The sequence below is a fragment of the Manduca sexta genome, chromosome 8 (assembly GCF_014839805.1).
Source record: "Manduca sexta isolate Smith_Timp_Sample1 chromosome 8, JHU_Msex_v1.0, whole genome shotgun sequence".
Classification (NCBI taxonomy): Eukaryota; Metazoa; Arthropoda; class Insecta; order Lepidoptera; family Sphingidae; genus Manduca; species Manduca sexta.
This window is the reverse complement of record NC_051122.1, coordinates 8,232,262-8,251,278: the sequence shown is the minus strand read 5'-3', so window position 1 is coordinate 8,251,278 and position 19,017 is coordinate 8,232,262. Positions and strand designations below refer to the sequence as shown.

The window sequence follows — 19,017 nt, the reverse complement described above, 5'->3', positions numbered from 1 at the left end:
TTAATTAGGAAACATCATTACTTATAAAGACGTGAGCTTATACACGTAAAATTCAATATCAATATTATAAACAAAGTATGACGAAAACAGCGAGGAAAATAACATTCTTAATGGTATTTTCCTCCTGCTGTTTCATTTTGATTCATCATCGAATGCATTGAAGTTAGTCACTGCGTCGCGCCACTCAGCTGTATGAATTCACAGCAGCGCAATTGCGTGTAATTTCATACATCTCACATGTTTCTCCAACTTCAAACACAATACAACCAGGGGACTTGGAACACAACTGTTTTGCGTAGCGTAAAACTAAAACGCTTAGTAATCGTTGAGACGGTACACAATGTTTCATATATCCTTAGCCAATAGAGAACAAGTGGTATTAGATCAGCGGTTGGAATTCGCCACACATCCGCATATGGTAATGGCTGAGATAAACCGCCCGCCAGCAAGTGTTTATAATTTAATAAGGCGAGGATACAAACACACTGACCCAAACAACGAACGTGCGTCATTTATTCAACATTCTTTATTTGTTTTATTGGTATAGTAAAACTCGAAATTACAACTATGTTATGAATATTGCAGTCAAGATTTAGCGTGAGGCGAACTGTTAGAAGATGCTTATTAGGATACAACTGAAATTTTTATAAAAATATTTAAAGTACTTCAAAATCCGTGCATGCTGTGTAATACAGTTGTATAGCACCGTAGTACGGCGCAGTAATAAAATATAAGCGATTAGACACACTTTCACGCAACGGACGCGACGGTTCGAATCATTTCAAAGTTAAAGCCGAGGTTGGCTCAGTTTCAGGAGAAATCATAAGAACGGCGTAGGGAACGGGAGATGCGTCGGCAGTACCGGCGGGAGCGCGGCGGCTGCGTGGCGGGCGCGCTTGAAGGTGGCGCGTGCCGAGTTGAACGACCACGGGTCCACGCGCGTTTCACTTTCATCGCATCCCGCCGCGACCGCGACGCGGACGTTACAGAACAACATTATTCAACACATCATCAGCCATGCCATTCTATATGTGTTTACGGAAATTGAGTAAACGTCCCAAACCCGACAGCTAATGATCTATTCTTTTGCTATAAGCTTTGTATTTGCTAGGATACATTTCTGTTGGCTGATCTATAGCATAATAAAGTAGCCGGTACTAGAGTCGCATTTTGTAAATTATAGTGCGCAAAACGATCTACAAAAAATTGTCTTTGTGTGAGGAGGTACACTAGTATGGCTTTAAGAGGACATTCCAAATGCACAACCCGCTGAAAGGGCAGTAGGCAAAAAGCTAAGGTAGTAAGTCATAATGTAGGTACCTATTAGGACACTTGAAGAAATATTTTCCTATGTATAGGTATATTGTGGATCAGGTGGACTTATATCATTGAATGTCACAAAAGTCTTAACTAGTTTACCTCAGGGTATAAGGTCTGGTTGGCTGGTTTTGATGCTGAATCTGAACAAAAACCGAGTAAATTTCGCAACTTCAATCTTATGTAAAAACTATTTGTATTTTAACACTCCCTACTCAACAAACACACGTTAGGTTTGTTGGTATTGTGTAACTTTCGCCATTTTACTATTGATTGATAAATTTAAACGCATAACGTCATTCTGGTGGGTTGACCACAAGAACGTAGTAAATACTATATGCTCAACTCTCACGGAACCGGTCCGCCGGCTATTAGTGCTCGGGTGACACAATAATCAAGTTTCGAAGATGCAAACACTTTGTTACCTTCAATCAATTAATTTATCAATGGTTTTGATTGTTTATCAAATGCGCTATTGTATTCCGCGTTTGGTAGATGGGTACTGATCGAAATTGAAAGTTAAGGTAAGATTTCTGTTACAGTTAAAAGTCACTCCAATATAAATGGAAAAGTTGAGATGTAAATCACGTTGAATAGATAGCATCCGATTAGTAGATGGATCTATATATAACAATTTCTTGAGACGGGTTTGATCTCGAATGCAAATTTGTGTTATATCAACGACTAAAAAACTCAGATATCGTAGCAAAACATAAAATACTATAACTATATTTTAGGTTTGACATTTCGAAATAGATCAAGGTTGAATTGTTAGATTAGTTTCATATATAGATTTTATATCGACGTGATAAATACCTATAATACAAATATGTATTCGATTTCACATTAGTCCCTTGTAGTTTGCGCTAACTTAAATTGACAATTAGAAACGAATTGAAATGCAATTCCAGAACTGGGATTAGGGGATCTGGGTTTGCCAGACGTCCGAACAAAGTCCGTTATACTGTAAGTCTTTTGAATTAGTTGGTGTTCGTTGAGCATTGGTTTTGTCAGAATTTTACTTTGTTTTATAACTGGCAACGCCTCTTATCTGATTTCTACCCTGCCACTTCATAACCCTTGGTTTAATTTTACAACATTTGGCCTTGGCATGTAAAATTTCGGTCAATGAGGAGGTTAATCAGATGTAAATTTTACTTTATAGTTCATTATATTAGTACTGCAATGTTCCCGAAAGTTGCAGCAATGTGTTTGAAAACTTGAATTGCAATTTAACACCGGTTAATACGCAAACGTGGGAAGCCGCAACTGGGCCAGAACACTGTTTTAACAAGTTCGTACAAAGCCCACAGTGTATTAACTGAAACGTCCTTTTGGTCGTTGACTTTAAACCTTTAAATAAACATAGGAAGTAATATGCGGCAGCCACATAATCACATTAACCGCTGTTTACATTAATGCCATATACACTGCATGTTATTTTCACTAATGGTAGCATTAAAATAATATTTCTACAGAGAAATTGAGATGTTACGAAACAGAGTTATGTGCATCGTCTTGTCACTTTCCGGCGACCTATTTTGCCAAGAATCGTTTTCACTTGCCCCTGTCACACGGGGTGGCAGTTTCTACTTTCAAACTTAGTTCACTTGGATTGCTTATTTCGCATCTAATTGATTTATATTTGTTACCACATCACAAACAAATTGCGTTATTTGGAAATGGTTGTCAATTTTTGCTTCGACTTTCTGACAGAAAGCCAACGTGAAAGGGTACTTTTCCTTATGTGTTAAAAATCCGTCCAATTCCGGAAGCTTTCCAATACATTTCTTAGTTTTATCAAGGCACTCATTTTTATAACATCGAACGTGATCACGTCCTTTTAGATAAATTCTATCAAAAAATAATCCATTCCACATAAAAATTTATTCAAAATAATACCTTAAATAATCTAAATGGGATGCAAAACGGCTAACTATAATAAGTGAAACCACCGATTCTACAAATCGTTGGGTGAACTCACGGCAGAATAATGTGGCCTTATTAGTAATATAATTACTTCCTTCCCTCCAACAAGGTTTTTGCGAAAGGAAACTTCGTGTTTGGGTACGTTTTATCAGCGCGAAAAATCAAGATAGATATCGTGTTTTAAAATATTGCTTTTATAACCTTTGTAATACGTTATTGATTGTAGGTAATGAACAATGCCTATCAATCATATTATGTACCATGCTTGCTTACTATACAAAAAAAGTATTATTATAACAAAATTTATATAACTAAGATTTTTCACTCTCCTGAACTGGTAATGAGATCGGTAATGATTTTGTTTCCCAAGCATAAATATATTTACTAAGGTCTATTTAAAACAATATATTAGTATACAAAAGGGCTTCCTTTTGTATTTTATTCAATTGTCACGTACGAAGCTACCGGAACACTGTTTGAATTTTATAGTTGGCAAGGCGGCATCCCAATAAATTTTTGCAACAGTGCTGCCGCTACTTATATGTGATCTGGGCAATTTAACAATAAAAACGTGCCGAAAATAAACTTAGTAGCACCCTTTTCTTTGGACACTGCAGTCGTAAACGTACTGCCTATTTCCGGAGGGTAATGCCATGTTTGGCGACCATAAATCCTATTTTGGCAAGCGACGCCCCAATCGCCATTATAATTCTGTCATACCCGCTTTTCATTTTTATAGCGATATGACTCAATTGAATGTTTGCTAATAGGAAAATACGAATTGGATTTGTTATACTTGTGTATATGTAGTCAACATTGCTCGAACAATACGCGAACAGACGTTAGTTTACATGACTAAATAGTCAATAAAAACCCATATCCAGTCAACGTTAATGTTTTATTAAGCACCATTTTTATTTACTTGCATGCATGATCAGCAGCAATTAATTAAAACACAACTGCGTATATTCACACAACTTTATGAATGTTAATTAATCTAATTTATAATCTAAGTGCCACTAGTAATGGTGTAAACAGCCCACGTCTAACTAATCAAGGTAAATATGTAAAATTAGCCTTGTGAAGCGCTGTATGGTTTATATGGACTTGTCTTCAATTAAGGTGCGACCTTAAAAATTAACACATTTTTAATTGCTTAAGAGAAAAATTTACATAAAATACGTGACTATAAACACACCTATGAATAGGTAATTTATATTATTCCAAATATGTTGTAGATGTAACAAAAGCGCAATAAGTCCTTATCTGCACGTAAACTAACCTTGAAAAACGTCATCAAAGTATGGTAAAACTCCATGTGACATACGTTTAGTTAACACACAGTCTCACTCAAAAACTACACAAAAAGTGCACAAAAATACTTCACTTGGGTTATTTACACTTGAGGATATTTAGCGGTGAGTCAGTCGTGTACGGGTTGGTCCTCTTTTGTTTATTTACATCAATGACGTGACAAACAGAGCGACAAACTGGCACAAAATATTTCACCGTAAATATTCGTACAGACGAGTTTTGTACGCTACGGGCGTGCGGATGTCGCGTTAGCCAATCTCAAACTGTCGGCGCGGGGCTTGCGTAGTCTTGTGCCCACATACGAATGAATTTCCCTATTAGAAGAGGCATTACACAAACGCCCATCTTCATCCACGACATTCGTCTTGACTGCGTAATCGAAATCGGAGGCCGTGGTGATTTGCTTATTGAATTACAAATCCTCATATCAAGGATGACGATGGGGGATTACTCGGCTCGAGAAATATGGAATATGATAGACGAATTTAACTTATTGTGGATATGTGTCTTTACAAAGTAATTTTAATGTTAACACATATGGTACAAACAATGAACAAGCGTAGGTATATATGATTATAATCGCAAAAGAATCATTAATTTCAATCATTAAGCTAAATCAAGTAATTAACACGTCGAATTCTGAAAGTCTTTGCGATGATGAAAACGAAACCGTTTTCTGATGGCACTAATCTTGTCCTTTTGAGCCATCAAAACTGTTTAACCACACAACAAATTCATTAACAGATTAATGTCTGAGAACAAAGAAAACAATGTTAGAGCAATGAACATCTCTCCATACAAAGAACATAAGGAAGAACGGCAAATAAGTGTCGATTTCATGACACGGTTGCTACGAGTCTCGGGTTACGTTGGGTCGACTCCAGTTAAGCAGAACTGCGCACAGGAAACAACCAACCAACAGATACCTTGTAATTAATACAAGTGGTGCCACCACGTGTCGAGCAAAGAAGCTAACATAATGTTACGGAAAATATAACGCGCATATACTGATCATAACTAACCTTTATTGGTGCGTAATTTATTAATTTATTGTTTCCGACTACTAAAACATGATTTGGTGATTTATGTAAAGCTTGTTGTAATAATATAAAAAGATGGACGCTAGCAAATGCACGTAAATATTACAGTAATTGTTACAATATCATGATACTGCACAATATGTAATTATTTCGAAGCGTTTCTACTTCGTTTCTAAAAACGCCTTTCACAAGGAAAGGCATCTAAAGAGATAATGAAATATGTATCTTGTGATCTATTACTGACTGCAATTTGCATTAGATTTTTTTTTCACATTACATTGAACGTATCACCATTTAATGGTCTTCGCATACAGTTGCATAAGTGCACTGTAAAGTGAGAAAAAAGGCAAATAGAACATTTATCCAAGATTTAGCCACGAAATTCAAATCATGAAATTAGCACAAATTGACTAACGTAAAGTATCAGCAATACCCTCAGCCAAGAGAATGTTTCCGAGACTAATCAATAATTTGTGTTTACGTTAACGGTAGACGTTGCATTGTTGCTAAGTTGCCAGTCTGGCGATTGCTTATCTAGCAGACGATTAAGTTAAAATTACAAATGCAAAACAGTATTTGACCAAAGCGCTATCATTGTGGAAATTCAAAACACAATGTAATGCTTGCGAAAAAAGATTAAGTAGAAAGTGTCCGAAAACTGTTTGATAAAAGGTGCATCGGACATCGGTGGAACAAATTGATGAGAAGTGTTTTGTATTATAGCATTCAAAGTCCCACATTCGAGCAGTGGCAAAATGCAATACAATTAGTGGTATTTGTGGCAACTGGAGCGTGAGAGGAATCCGGCGAGTACGGTAGTGTTCGTGGCGCATTACCCCGTAACCGACTGGCTGCGTTGTCATCGAAATGTCCTCAATACAGCCGAGTAAACCGCGCTAATCGTGTTTCAACGGCGGTCAACTGCTTCTAGATGATCAAAGCGACTAATGAAACAGAGTTTTCCGGATTATATGGTCTCTTGATCGTAATACCCTTATGAAAGCAGAACAGATTATTTTTATGGTGATTTGTAATTATAATTATTCTAGTAAAAAGTTGACACGGATTAAAGTAGATGAGTTTTCAAATACTATCAATTCTGCAGATCACGTGTATATGGCAAACAGAGACGTCGGTGTCTGTTGCGTGCGCGCGATGATGTCATCAGCTGCCGTATGTCAACACACAACTGAATATTGATTTACGATGTTAACATCATTCTTAATCGCCATGTTTTACAAAACCGCTTCACCTGGAAGAGTTAATCTTATTTTTTTTTGATACAATTTTCCTTTTCGTTACCTTGAAAGAGCACTAGTAAAACTGGAATTATTGGCTTGGTTATGAAAATGGCAAATTAAAATAGAACTGTGTAGAACTTGTCAATTAAAGATAGCCTACACGATGGAAAGGAAAAGGCGTGATTGAATCTTGCGATAGGGAGCAAATTGCATCAAGTGGGAAGCTAGGAAGACAATTCTGAAGATTTTATTGCAGGTAAACTGGAATCTTTCAGAATATGGTTTTATGTTACTTAAAGCATATTATGTTAAGGATCACAGACTAAACCCTTCAGACTTTTCGATACGCCAGCTCTTAGTACAAATATAGCCATGTCATCTGATCGTCTGGTAAGAAGATCAGTACTAGAAGGTTACTCAATAGTCGGTCTTTTATATGCGAGTGTCGTATGCGAGTTTATCTGGGTAAATACAACCGCAAAGTCTATTTCTGTTGCCAAGCAGCATTGTGCAGGTTATAAAATTATTGAGCGTTATAACATTTATAATTGTTTTAGCAGTCATGAAAACAAGAAGAGCTTCGCAGTGATTCGTAATCCAACGTTTCCATAGTTTTGCTAGTCTATACGGATAATCGTGGCGCTTATCAATTTATATGAGTAAAAAAAACGATATCTGTGAGTAAATATAATTGCATAGATATAATGAACACCAATACTGAACTTTGTCTGCTCATTATTGCACTTATAATCCTTAAGTAGTTCGATAATAACAAAAGTAAATAACACTGCATTAGTTTTCTTAAATTCGTCATCATTGTTTATAGCACTTAGAGGTTATTTTACAATAAGCAGTGACTGACTCACTAAAATTTAAGTCGCTTTAATTGGCTTATACGATGTTCGTAAGATAATCTGTGACATTGTGTGGCAAACATCCTTTTGAACATTGACAGTCGTGTTGTTCAAGTTTATCTCGGGCTATTGACTTGCGACAATGAAGTCTTGTGCTGAGTGAGTTGACTATCAGGTCATAATTGTTACAATTTATAAATGAGCAAGATGGTGAAGCGCTTATGTTGTACCTACTTTCACATAAGGTTTTTGCAAATTAAGTATTTGATTAGCTCTTTCTTGACTGCTTGTTATGAAAATCGACTTAGAATTCCACACTTTGTAGCAAAGATTATAATCATTTAACATTTTTTAATTTAAACTGTCGTAACTTTTCAATTGCCTAAGTAGAATTAAGTGGCTATTGCGGTCTTGTAAACAAACTTACAGTTAAAATTGACTTCAACAACTTCATTCTTTTTGGTAAAGCTCTTTATGCTATGTTTTATTAGGATGTAATCGGGTCCACAGATGTCTTAATTAAATGTTTTACGAGCGAATTGAATTTTAAGAGCTAAGGTTTAATTTACACTAATCTTACCTACTTCTTATCTTATTTATATTTTACTAATTATATTTCCCTTAGTACTAAATAGTATTTTACTAATATTTTAAATGCGAATGTGTCTGAAAATATTTTAATGTCTCATAGAAGTAAACGCAAAAACCGCTGAAAAAGATTGGATGAAGTTTGACTTGCGCATAGATCAATAGACCATGTCCTGGATTAACATATACTCGTAGGTTACTTTTGTCCCGGTAATTTGCTTTCCTGGGAAATATTTGAACATTTAATCTGATTTTTACGATACATGATATTGCTATGGATTCCTATAGCGATTTAGGATTTTTTGTAGTTGGAAAAGCTATCACACAAGTAAAGCCGCGAGCAATACCGGGTCTATACATAAAACGACGCGAAGTCTATTCATTTTGATAGTTTATTTGTGGGGAGCAGTAATTGCAACTAAATTACTCGGTAGTAAATATAAATCGAGCTGAAGAAAGAGAATCGGAAAGTCGGCAACAAAATCTCATATAGATGTTAGTGATAGAGATGACGCTTTAAGCTAAGGTCAGCCTATTATCTCTTCCTAAAACCAATGATGATATATTAAACTGTTGAGTAATTATAGAATAATTTTCTTTGATTAAAGTGTAGGATTGAGTATATTACGCTATTGAATCAATTCTTAAATTTATTTCACTAACCAAAGCCTTTCTACCTTCTTCAACATTGATTTAAATTATTTTTACTTCAGAAAAATATTGTTAACATGCGGAATCGCCGGTTATACTCGCTGCTGCCTTTGATTAATTAGTGAAAAATGACACTCTTAATGACAACTTAACAAACTTGAATCTTGCATAAGTATGTTTAAATGCGTTCATGGAAAGCTAGTAAAGTTCTGCGACCACATACAGGATTAAACCATTAAACTCTTTTTGTGAAGTCATCTTAGGGGCCTGCGTTTAATACGATTAAGGTGACGGCCATAAGTCATTGTATGTCCAACCGTGATCAATGGCAGCAAGAATGAGTCACAATTTAAATCGACATCTGCGCAATGATGTCTACTCTAAATATAGACAGACAGTGCGACTGTATTTAATTATACTACCTACGATTTGCGTTTGGTGCCTAAGTTAAATCTGGATGCAGGACGCGACGGCACGTCTAAGTTTTTCACTAAGTGTTATCAGAAACTGGGTATCGGAGACATACAAATACCTACCCACTTTCCGAATAATTCCTTTTTAGAACTTGTTAATTCTACCCACCTAAGGCGAGGTTTAGATTAGCGAGAAAACTTTCAAAAGTGAGCATCCACAAGCGATTTTACGGAATGTGTATAGAAGTTCTAGGTGTTCTTGCGCAATAAGATAACCACAAGTGTGTAAAGCTAAGGTTGCCAAGAAGTTAAACAATAAATAATTTTATAACATCGAATACAAAAACTGAATAATTATTTTCATATACATATTATTTCCTTACATTTGTGTAACAAGGTTAGTAAACACATTTTACACATATTAGTTCTTATTGAATGAGGGTATTTACTGTTTACAATGAATTTATTATTTTAAACATTATTTTATACCTTTAAATGATTTAATAATTCTTTAGTTGTAGTCTAATAGTTATGTGAATGCTGATGGTATTATATTAAATTTAGTAAAGTTTAGATTCTGAACTGTGAAAATGCCCTATGTTTAAACTAAATATTCAAAATCCCTCAAGCTTTTCTAAGAATTTTCCATAAATCCCAGAATAACTTATGGCAACTTTTACTTAATTTCTTTAGAAAACAATTTCTGTTATAAATCAATTAAATGTATAAGACAATAGTATGAAAATATGACAGTAGTGAATATATTTGTTTGGAAAACAAAATGTCTTAAAACTATTTTGTAAGATAATTATAGCATGAGTTTCTTTTGTCTCATTTTCAAGGTGATTTGACTGAATTTATAATAATATACTGGGATTAACTTTAAATATGAATAAAAACATTAACAAAATTACTCAGGTGTTCACATAAAACAATTTATCAATTTAGACAAATTATTACAAAGTGTAGGAATATTTAAACCTTAAGATAATGGAAATATGTATGTGAATCGTACAACATCATGTTAATCCTTACAAAAAAGTATATGTTACACACAAAGATTTAAATAAATCAGTCTAATTTTTTTATTTTAAACGCATAATATGAGCTGTTGATAAAGAGATAAAGATAGTATAATATTATAAATACTATTAATAATAATAAAATAAAGTTAAGCTACACAAAGCAAAAATAGTTAAGCTTCATAGTAAATTATAATTAATGTGTACTCTTATCATATTTTGTTTGTAAGCAGTTCAGACATGGCGTCAAATGTTATGAGTTAAACATGAATATTCCAATTATACAAATTTGATACCACATATTCATAGAAAACAGGTGTGAAACGGCCACTTTGGTGTTGTTATTCTATCAACATTGAAATTGCTAAAGGCTATGAATTTACAACCTTTCCAGTTCATATTCATTGCAAATGATCTGTAATGTGCCCAGAATTTCTGACATGGATGCCTGGCCATAAGTGATGACTTACTGTCAAAATTTTCATGCTTGCTCCAAACAAGAAGTAATTGAGTGCAATACCCAATATGTAACAAAAATCCAAGCTGATTTATTAATTATGTTGGTTATGGCAACATTTATGATTTTAAACATAATTGTATAATGTTGGTAATATTTTAAGGGATTTTGTGGCTCTTGTTGATGTGCAAATGGTCACAATATATTCAACTAAATAAACAGGACAACTGTTTAATGTGATTCACACGGATTTGTCACGTAATTCCATAATATAATTATTTTATGATAACAAGTCTTAATTATTTCTTTGACAATTATTGTCAAAAAAATAAAGATACATTAATCATTACTTCTTTAGCTAAGATTTCATAGTTTTATTTTATGATAGAAACAATACAAAGTTTCCATTCCCACAACTGAATAGTTTGAGCAAAAAACATTCACACCAATGATTCAGATTTATTAAGAGGAGGAAAGCCTGTAAAAAATGTTTATAACAGAAAACACATAAATTATAATAATATCTTATAAGGTAATAACTGAAGAATAAAATGTTTATAAACCCTGACAAAAACTTAAAAATTAATTATTTCCAGATTAATACGAAATATAAATGTATGAAAAAAAAATCTATCAGGCATTATCGACCAGTATTCATTGCGGTTGTAATAAACTACGATAATCAAGTTATAAACAATAAATACGCATAAGTATCTGGTCCACAAAAAAACAATACTGGCTGATACCACGACGTTTTTTCATTACTGATAAGTAGTGCAATTATAAGTAAATGAGCCACAAAGGTGTATGTATCGTTTAGCAATCGGCAAAATAATTGCTAGTCTGTAAACGGCAAGTTACAATATGGATCGGTTACATCCCAAACAGAACGCGGTCAATACCTTCATTAATACTTAATTTCCTTGGTTAAAAACTAAGCATCAACGTTAATCTTTACTCTAAGTAAAGAACAAACGAGGACGTCTCATCCTCATCCCGCCTACAATCTATACCCAACCACTAAGACCGTGACAAACTTCAGTATCGAATAAACTGGCCATGACGCATAAAGATAAATTACTTACCAAAATGACGACTAGAAGATAAGATGATAATTCGATAAAAAAGCCTTCACTTCATTATACAATTCAACGTTTTCAGATAATATTCAATTCATAAACACACAACACATACGTCACTCAGAAGTCCGCCATTTTATCATTTTGGTATTTTTTAAATATCAATTGCATTACTGTTATGGATACTTTTCTTTTAAGTGTCTTTTATTACAATATCCATGTAAGATTATGACATTCTATTAATGTTAATGAAACGCAAATATTCACACTTTGAACTTGTTATTAAAAATTTTCAGTCGACTCACAGAAACTTGATTTTAGCAATATTGGCTTGAAAAGCTTGTTCTCCAAAACCCTAAAATAAAAAAAAATCATAAACAATATTTCGAATGACACTAATCTTTGACAAAACCGTCAATGTGGCCAAATTGGCAGGATTTTGCCAATTTGAGAGGATACTAACGCTTCTGATAAGACGTCCACGAATTTTTGTGGAAAATAAATTGAGTATTGCAAAACAATTTTTTCAAAATCAACAATGGTGGCTCCATTGTTGATTTTGAAAAAATTGTTTTGCAATCTAAAAAGTTCTAAAATCTAAAAAGTTATTTGAAATAAATTGTATTTCTAACGAACTGTTTTTAGGTAACACTGGAGGACCTCTTTTTTGTCGTATTATATTATCTATATCTATACTATTAAATAAAGCTGAAGAGTTTGTTTGTTTGTTTGTTTGAACGCGCTAATCTCAGGAACTACCGGTCCAAACTGAAAAATTCTTTTTGCGTTGGATAGCCCTTTCTTCGTGGAGTGCTATAGGCTATATATCATCACGCTATACCCAATAGGAGCGGGGCAGTAATGGCTAATCTCAAGAACTACCGGTCCTAACTGAAAAAATATTTTTGCGTTGGATAGCCCTTTATTCGTGGAGTCCTATAGGCTATATATCAACACGCTATACCCAATAGGAGCGGAGCAGTAATAGCTAATCTCAGGAACTACCGGTCCAAACTGAAAAAATATTTTTGTGTTGGATAGCCCTTTATTCGTGGATTGCTATAGGCTATATATCATCACGCTATGGCCAATAGGAGCGGAGCAGTAATGGCTAATCTCAGGAACTACCGGTTTGAACTGAAAAAATCTTTTTATGTTGGATAGCCCTTTGATCCCGGAGTGCTATAGGCTATATATCATCACGCTATGACCAATAGGAGCGGAGCAGTAATGAAACATGTTGCAAAAACGGGGAAAAATTATTAGTTTTGAGAGCTTCCGTTGCGTGCGCTGCGTAAACGATTAAAGTTATGCAACAATGATGTATGACGGGATTGTTCCTCTTATAAAGTTCTAAAAATATATTATAAAACGAAGTCCCTCGCTGCATCTGTCTGCCTGAACGTGTTAAACTCAAAAACTACCCAACGTATTAAGATGAAATTTGGTATGGAAACAGTTTCAGACCCTGGGAAGAACAAAGGCTCCCGGGAAACTACTACTTTTATAACGGAAAACTTTAGCCTGAAAAACTTTATAACGCGGGCGGAGCCGCGAGCAAAAGCTAGTTATATTATATTTTGGGGCGATTTTTATCCGACAACTTCGATGACCACGTTATTTGTTTTCTGTCTGGTTTTCTGTCTAAGTTGGTGGTATTCAAATTTGACGTTGGGCGTTTCAAATCTGTTTGTCATTGTTCTGAGTTCAAATTATAGCAATGACATTACCTGTCGTTTGGCATTTATGAATTTAGTAGTTGTCTGTGATAAGATTTCAGACATGGCTTCGGCCTTATAATTGAGATTCAAGAATATTACAGACATGGCTTCGGCCTTAGGATTGAGAATATTGCAGACATGGTTTCGGCCTTTAAAATTGTAATAAAGAAGACGTATAACAGAAGACAGACTAGGCTGTATGACTGAGAGCCTTTGCCTTCTCCTTAGGGAGTAAATAAAAAAAAATGTCTGTGGTAAGAATAATAAAAATGGAAATTGGGTATGTAAGAAAGCGCGGGAATCTTCAAGTGATTAGGCGGGCTTAAAATATATTTTAAAATTTTTATATTAAAATATAACGAAATCCTGATAATTTAGTAAAAGTAAATATAACTACTGATAAGATATTAGCTCAATAAATATTTAATTCGTTTCTTGCAATGGGGAAGGGCCGAACGAAGAAGCGGAAAAAAGATAGCTTAGGGGATACTGTTGAAGATAAGCCTGAGGAAACCTCAGGTGATTCTTCATCCTCAGAGTGTGAAGAGGAGCAATTAGAGGTTGTAAAATATGCACCATATTATGTCACAGACTATACAAAGAGATATCCTGAAGATGCTGCAGCTGCAGAGTTTGTAGTATTCGTAGAATCTGCAGATAATCAACGTTCCATTGGATCCAGGGATCTGCTTTCATTATCTACTTGCTTAAAAAGATTTAACAAAGGGGTTAAATATCTGAGAAGTTTAAATAAATTTAAAATTGGTGTTTATTTTGAAAAGCCTGGTCTTGCCAATGCATTTTTAATAACCAAACTTTCCTAAAAGAATATCATTTTAAAGCCAGTATTCCTGCCTATTCAACAGAAGTTACAGGCATTATAAGAAATGTACCAATAAAATTAACAAATAAGAAAATTTTTACAATGTTGTCTACCTATAAAAAATCATTTGTGTCCGAAGATTTTTGCGCAAAACTAACACTGACAATGGTTTTATTCAACAGCCAACCCAAACTGTAGCAATCACATTTGCAGCTTCTGTTCTTCCAGACCATGTCGATTTAGCAGGGTGGAGACATGACATCACAAAGTATGTGCCTCCAGTCAAACAATGCTACCGGTGCTTGAGGTATGGCCATTTATCTAAATTTTGCAAAAATTCTGAACGTTGCTCCATATGCAGTGAAAGCCACAATTACAAAACATGTAACAAAACAATGCAAGAAGCTTTATGTGTACATTGCCAGGGCAACCACATCAGCATTTCTGGTGTATGCCCTATAAAGAAAAAGCTTAACTCAGACAATAAAGCATTAAACATTTTAGTTGAGTCAATAGTTAAAATTGTAACCTTAAGTAAAACTAAAGATACACCCATTTGCTCTAAAAGTGTGCTTGACATAGTTAATGAAACATTCAAAGCTAAAAATATTTCTTCTTCAAATTCACCCACAATCAGTTAAATATAGTACAGTGGAATGCACAAAGTCTTTTGTGTAATCGGCATATTTTACCCAATTTCTTTTTGATAATTCAATTCATATAGCCATTATATCTGAGACTTGGCTCAAACCTCATCATCGTTGCAATATAAAAGGTTATTCTATTGTGCGAAATGACTGTGGCAATCATCATAATGGTGTTGCTATAGTAATTCACAACAGTATTTATTATGAGAATATAGAGACTTATTGTGATGATTCGCTACAAAACGTTGTAATAAAAATAACAATAAATAATAAGCCGCTTTCAATCGCTAGCTTTTATTGTCCTACTAATTGCACCCCTACATTTACGAAATCTAAATTTATCAACTTAATTAACAGTATTCCGAAACCGGCCTTTATATCAGGGGATTTTAATGCACATCATGTCTTGTGGGGTTGTTCTTCAACTGATGCACGAGGCAGAGACATTCTCGATTCCCTCGATGATTGTGATTTAGTGTTATTAAATGATGGACATGTTACTACGGTTGGCACTAACACTTGGCGACCTAATGCACTGGATCTTTCATTTATTAGTCCTTCATTGGCACTTAATTCTGAATGGTGGGTTCATGATGATCCTTTAGGCAGCTATCATTTGCCAACAATGACTAAACTTTTGTTGAACAATAGTTTTCCTCCTGTCTTTAGTGAATCTGCAAACATGAAATACTTTCGGAAATATAATCTTCGTATGATCAACTAGGAAACTTTCTCTGTTTTAGTTAATAAAATGCTAGACAATTCTGATTTTTTATCATCTGAACCACTTGAGTTATATAATAAATTCTATAACATTATTATGACAGCTGTTGAGCAATCAATTCCACAGAGTAGTAATAAATTATTGCACTATCAAACTAATTCTATTAAGAACATTCGGCATCAGACAGTTCCTTGGTGGAATGAGAGTTGTGCGTTGGCCGTCAAAAATAGTAAAGATGCTTATATAAGGTTCAAATACAATCCTACACTTGAAAATTTTATCGAATTCAAAAAAATTACAAGCTCGAAAAAATTTGTAATAAAACGAGAGAGGAATAATAGTTGGCAAGAATTTTGTTCAAAATTATCTCGAGTAACTCCTGTTTCTAAAATTTGGCAAACTATGCGTAAATTTAATAAAACTTTCTCATCATCTTCCATGTCGACTACATCAGATAGCTTATGGATTAACGATTTTTAAGGAAATATTCTCCAGACTTCGTTGAACCCCATCATGATTTTCATTCTGGGACCGCTCGTTTAAATATCAATAACTCCTATCTCGTTGATCCATTTACTTTAGAAGAATTAAATACAGCCATAAAATCTCGGAGAGATACAGCGTGCGGATTAGACAATATTTCATATAAAATGATCAAAAATCTCTCGTCACGTAATAAATTAATTTTTCTAAAAATTTTAAATTCTTTATGGTGCGCCTCTCTTATTCCGAAAGAGTGGAAAATGGATTGTTTGGTTCCAATACTCAAGCCCGATAAATCTCCCAATAGTCCGGATTCATATCGACCAATAGCATTAACCTCATGTGTTGGGAAAATTTTCGAACAGCTTCTAAAACTTCGTCTTGAATTTTATATCGAACATAACCGCCTTTTACCCAACAATCAATTTGGTTTTCGTCGCGGGATGTCTGCCCGGGAAAGCCTTGCTCACTTTTATACTGACGTCAACTCTGCTTTTAATGAAAACAAACATCTGGCATGCATTTTTCTAGATGTTGTGGGTGCTTTTAATAATGTCAATATAAGTTTGTTGTCTACATCTCTATTAAATTTGGGTATTCCAGATAAAATGGTTCATTGGATTTACAATTTCCTCTCGGGTAGAGAAGTTTTTGTTAAATATAATAATAAATTTTATGGACCTAGACTTTCATTTAAAGGTGTGTGTCAGGGAGGTATTTTAAGCCCCCTGTTGTATATATTATATATACATCGATTAAATATAGTTTTGGGATCGAGCGTTGTAAATCTGCAATTTGCTGACGATTTAGCCATATACTGCAGCGGTGATGACTTGGTACAAACTAAAACTAAATTAAATCTGGTTCTTCAAAATCTTCACCGTTATTTAAATTTTTTGGGCTTAGAAATCAATCCATATAAAAGCAAAATAGTAATATTTTCTAAAAAAAGCCTTAAAATTTCTGTATTTTCTGTTTTATATCACAACATTAAAATTCCTATTGAAACAAATGTGAAATTCTTAGGAGTTCTTTTCCATCAAAATTTAAGTTGGTTAAAGTACGTCGATTGCTTAATAGTAAGGGCTATGAAAGCTACAAATATTCTCAGATCCTTAGTTGGCTCTAAATGGGGAGCAGATCCAAAGACTCTTTTAATGCTTTATAAATCGTTAGTTAGAAGCCATTTTGAATACGCATTCTTTTATTATGCTTCCTCTATTAGACTGATCGATAAAATTGAGAAAATACAAAATAAAAATATGCGTTTAATTCTCGGTGCCATGAATACATCTCCTATTAACTCTATGCAAATTGAATGCAATTTACCTCCTATGAGAATTCGCATTCTAATGTTGTTGTACAAATTCATCTTCAAAATGGTAACTATTTCCAATAATACTTTACTCTCTAAACTTAGAAAAAATTCCGGCACTTATCTTACCGATAACTTAGATAAAATACTAAATGTTACTACCGTTTATAATATTTATCACAATGATACTTTACCTTGCTATGATGGTGATTACGAAAGTAAGTTCAATAATATTAAAATTGTCATTGATAATGAATTGGGCAATAAGCATGATGTATACAACAGAATTTCTGAGTGGCAAGAACACATACAAGTATATACAGATGGAGCGAAGACTCAAGATAAAAGTCTCTATGGCTATCTACGATTTGCCAAACGGAATTGGATATGGATTGAGACTTCCTGACGTCACGAGTATATATACTGCGGAGGCATATGCTATTGTTGCTGCTTTGGATTATATAGAAGACAAAGTACAATCAAATTTAGAATTGAAAAAATGGATTATAATTACTGATTGTATGAGTGTGTTACTGGCTTTAACAAATCCTATGTACTCATCTGGTACTCATTTTATCATTTACGATATTCGCAAAAAGTATTATAAACTAACTATGCAAGGTAAAATAGACATTGTCCTTTTCTGGACACCATCTCATGTTGGCGTTATTGGCAATGAAAGAGTTGATTATTTGGCCAGGCTTATCACAAACACTTCGTACGTGGTACCATACAGAAACATAAAAATTCCAATATCAGACTGTTTAATATTAATTAAGAAGGAAATTCAAGACTTATGGAAGCATCATTGGGAAGACAGTCTTCAACGAAAGGGGCAGTGGTACAGGTCTATCAATCCAAATATTATGACTCCCTGGTTCTATAAAGGTAACTTTGTTAATAGGCGTTTTTATACAACAATATGTCGTCTGCGAATCGGTCATGGACGATTTAATGAGCATCTTCATAGAATGAACATTTTGCCATCACCATATTGTACATATTGTAATTGTGGCTTAATTCAGTCTTTTGGATCATATTTTTTGAATGCAGCGACTTTGCTGTTCAACGACTTTTGTTGATTGAAGAACTTTTACGTATTTATGGAAATGCCGAGAGTATCCTGCGCTCTTTGCAAACGATTTTGAAGAATCGGCAATGTTATCTCTCTTTATGCAACTTTATTTGGTCCACTATTGGAGAAATTTGATTTTTGTACAAATTAATTAAGTGAAGAATTTTGTGAACTCTTATTTTGACATGTTGTACATATAATATGGAGATTTCTACATGATAAATAGATATAGACAGATCATATACTTGAGGATACAGACATGGCTTCGGCCTTATAATTGAGACTATTTCAGACATGGCTTCGGCCTTATAATTGTGACTATTT

At 34.1% G+C, this 19,017-nt stretch overlaps 1 protein-coding gene across 4 annotated transcripts in view; it reads right to left on the bottom strand.

Annotated features, from left to right (window-relative positions):
- Window positions 1–12,239, bottom strand: part of LOC115440124 (tyrosine-protein kinase CSK) — a 36,520-nt gene extending 24,281 nt beyond the window's left edge. The window contains exon 1 of one of the 4 annotated variants that reach the window (XM_030164309.2): window positions 11,912–12,239. The gene's annotated coding sequence lies outside the window, so the exon portion shown is untranslated. Of the gene's footprint in view, window positions 1–4,528; window positions 4,914–11,911 lie in introns of those variants that run through there. The other 3 variants (XM_030164307.2, XM_030164308.2, XM_030164306.2) reach the window with 3 other exon arrangements.
- Window positions 12,240–19,017: the final 6,778 nt, after the last annotated feature.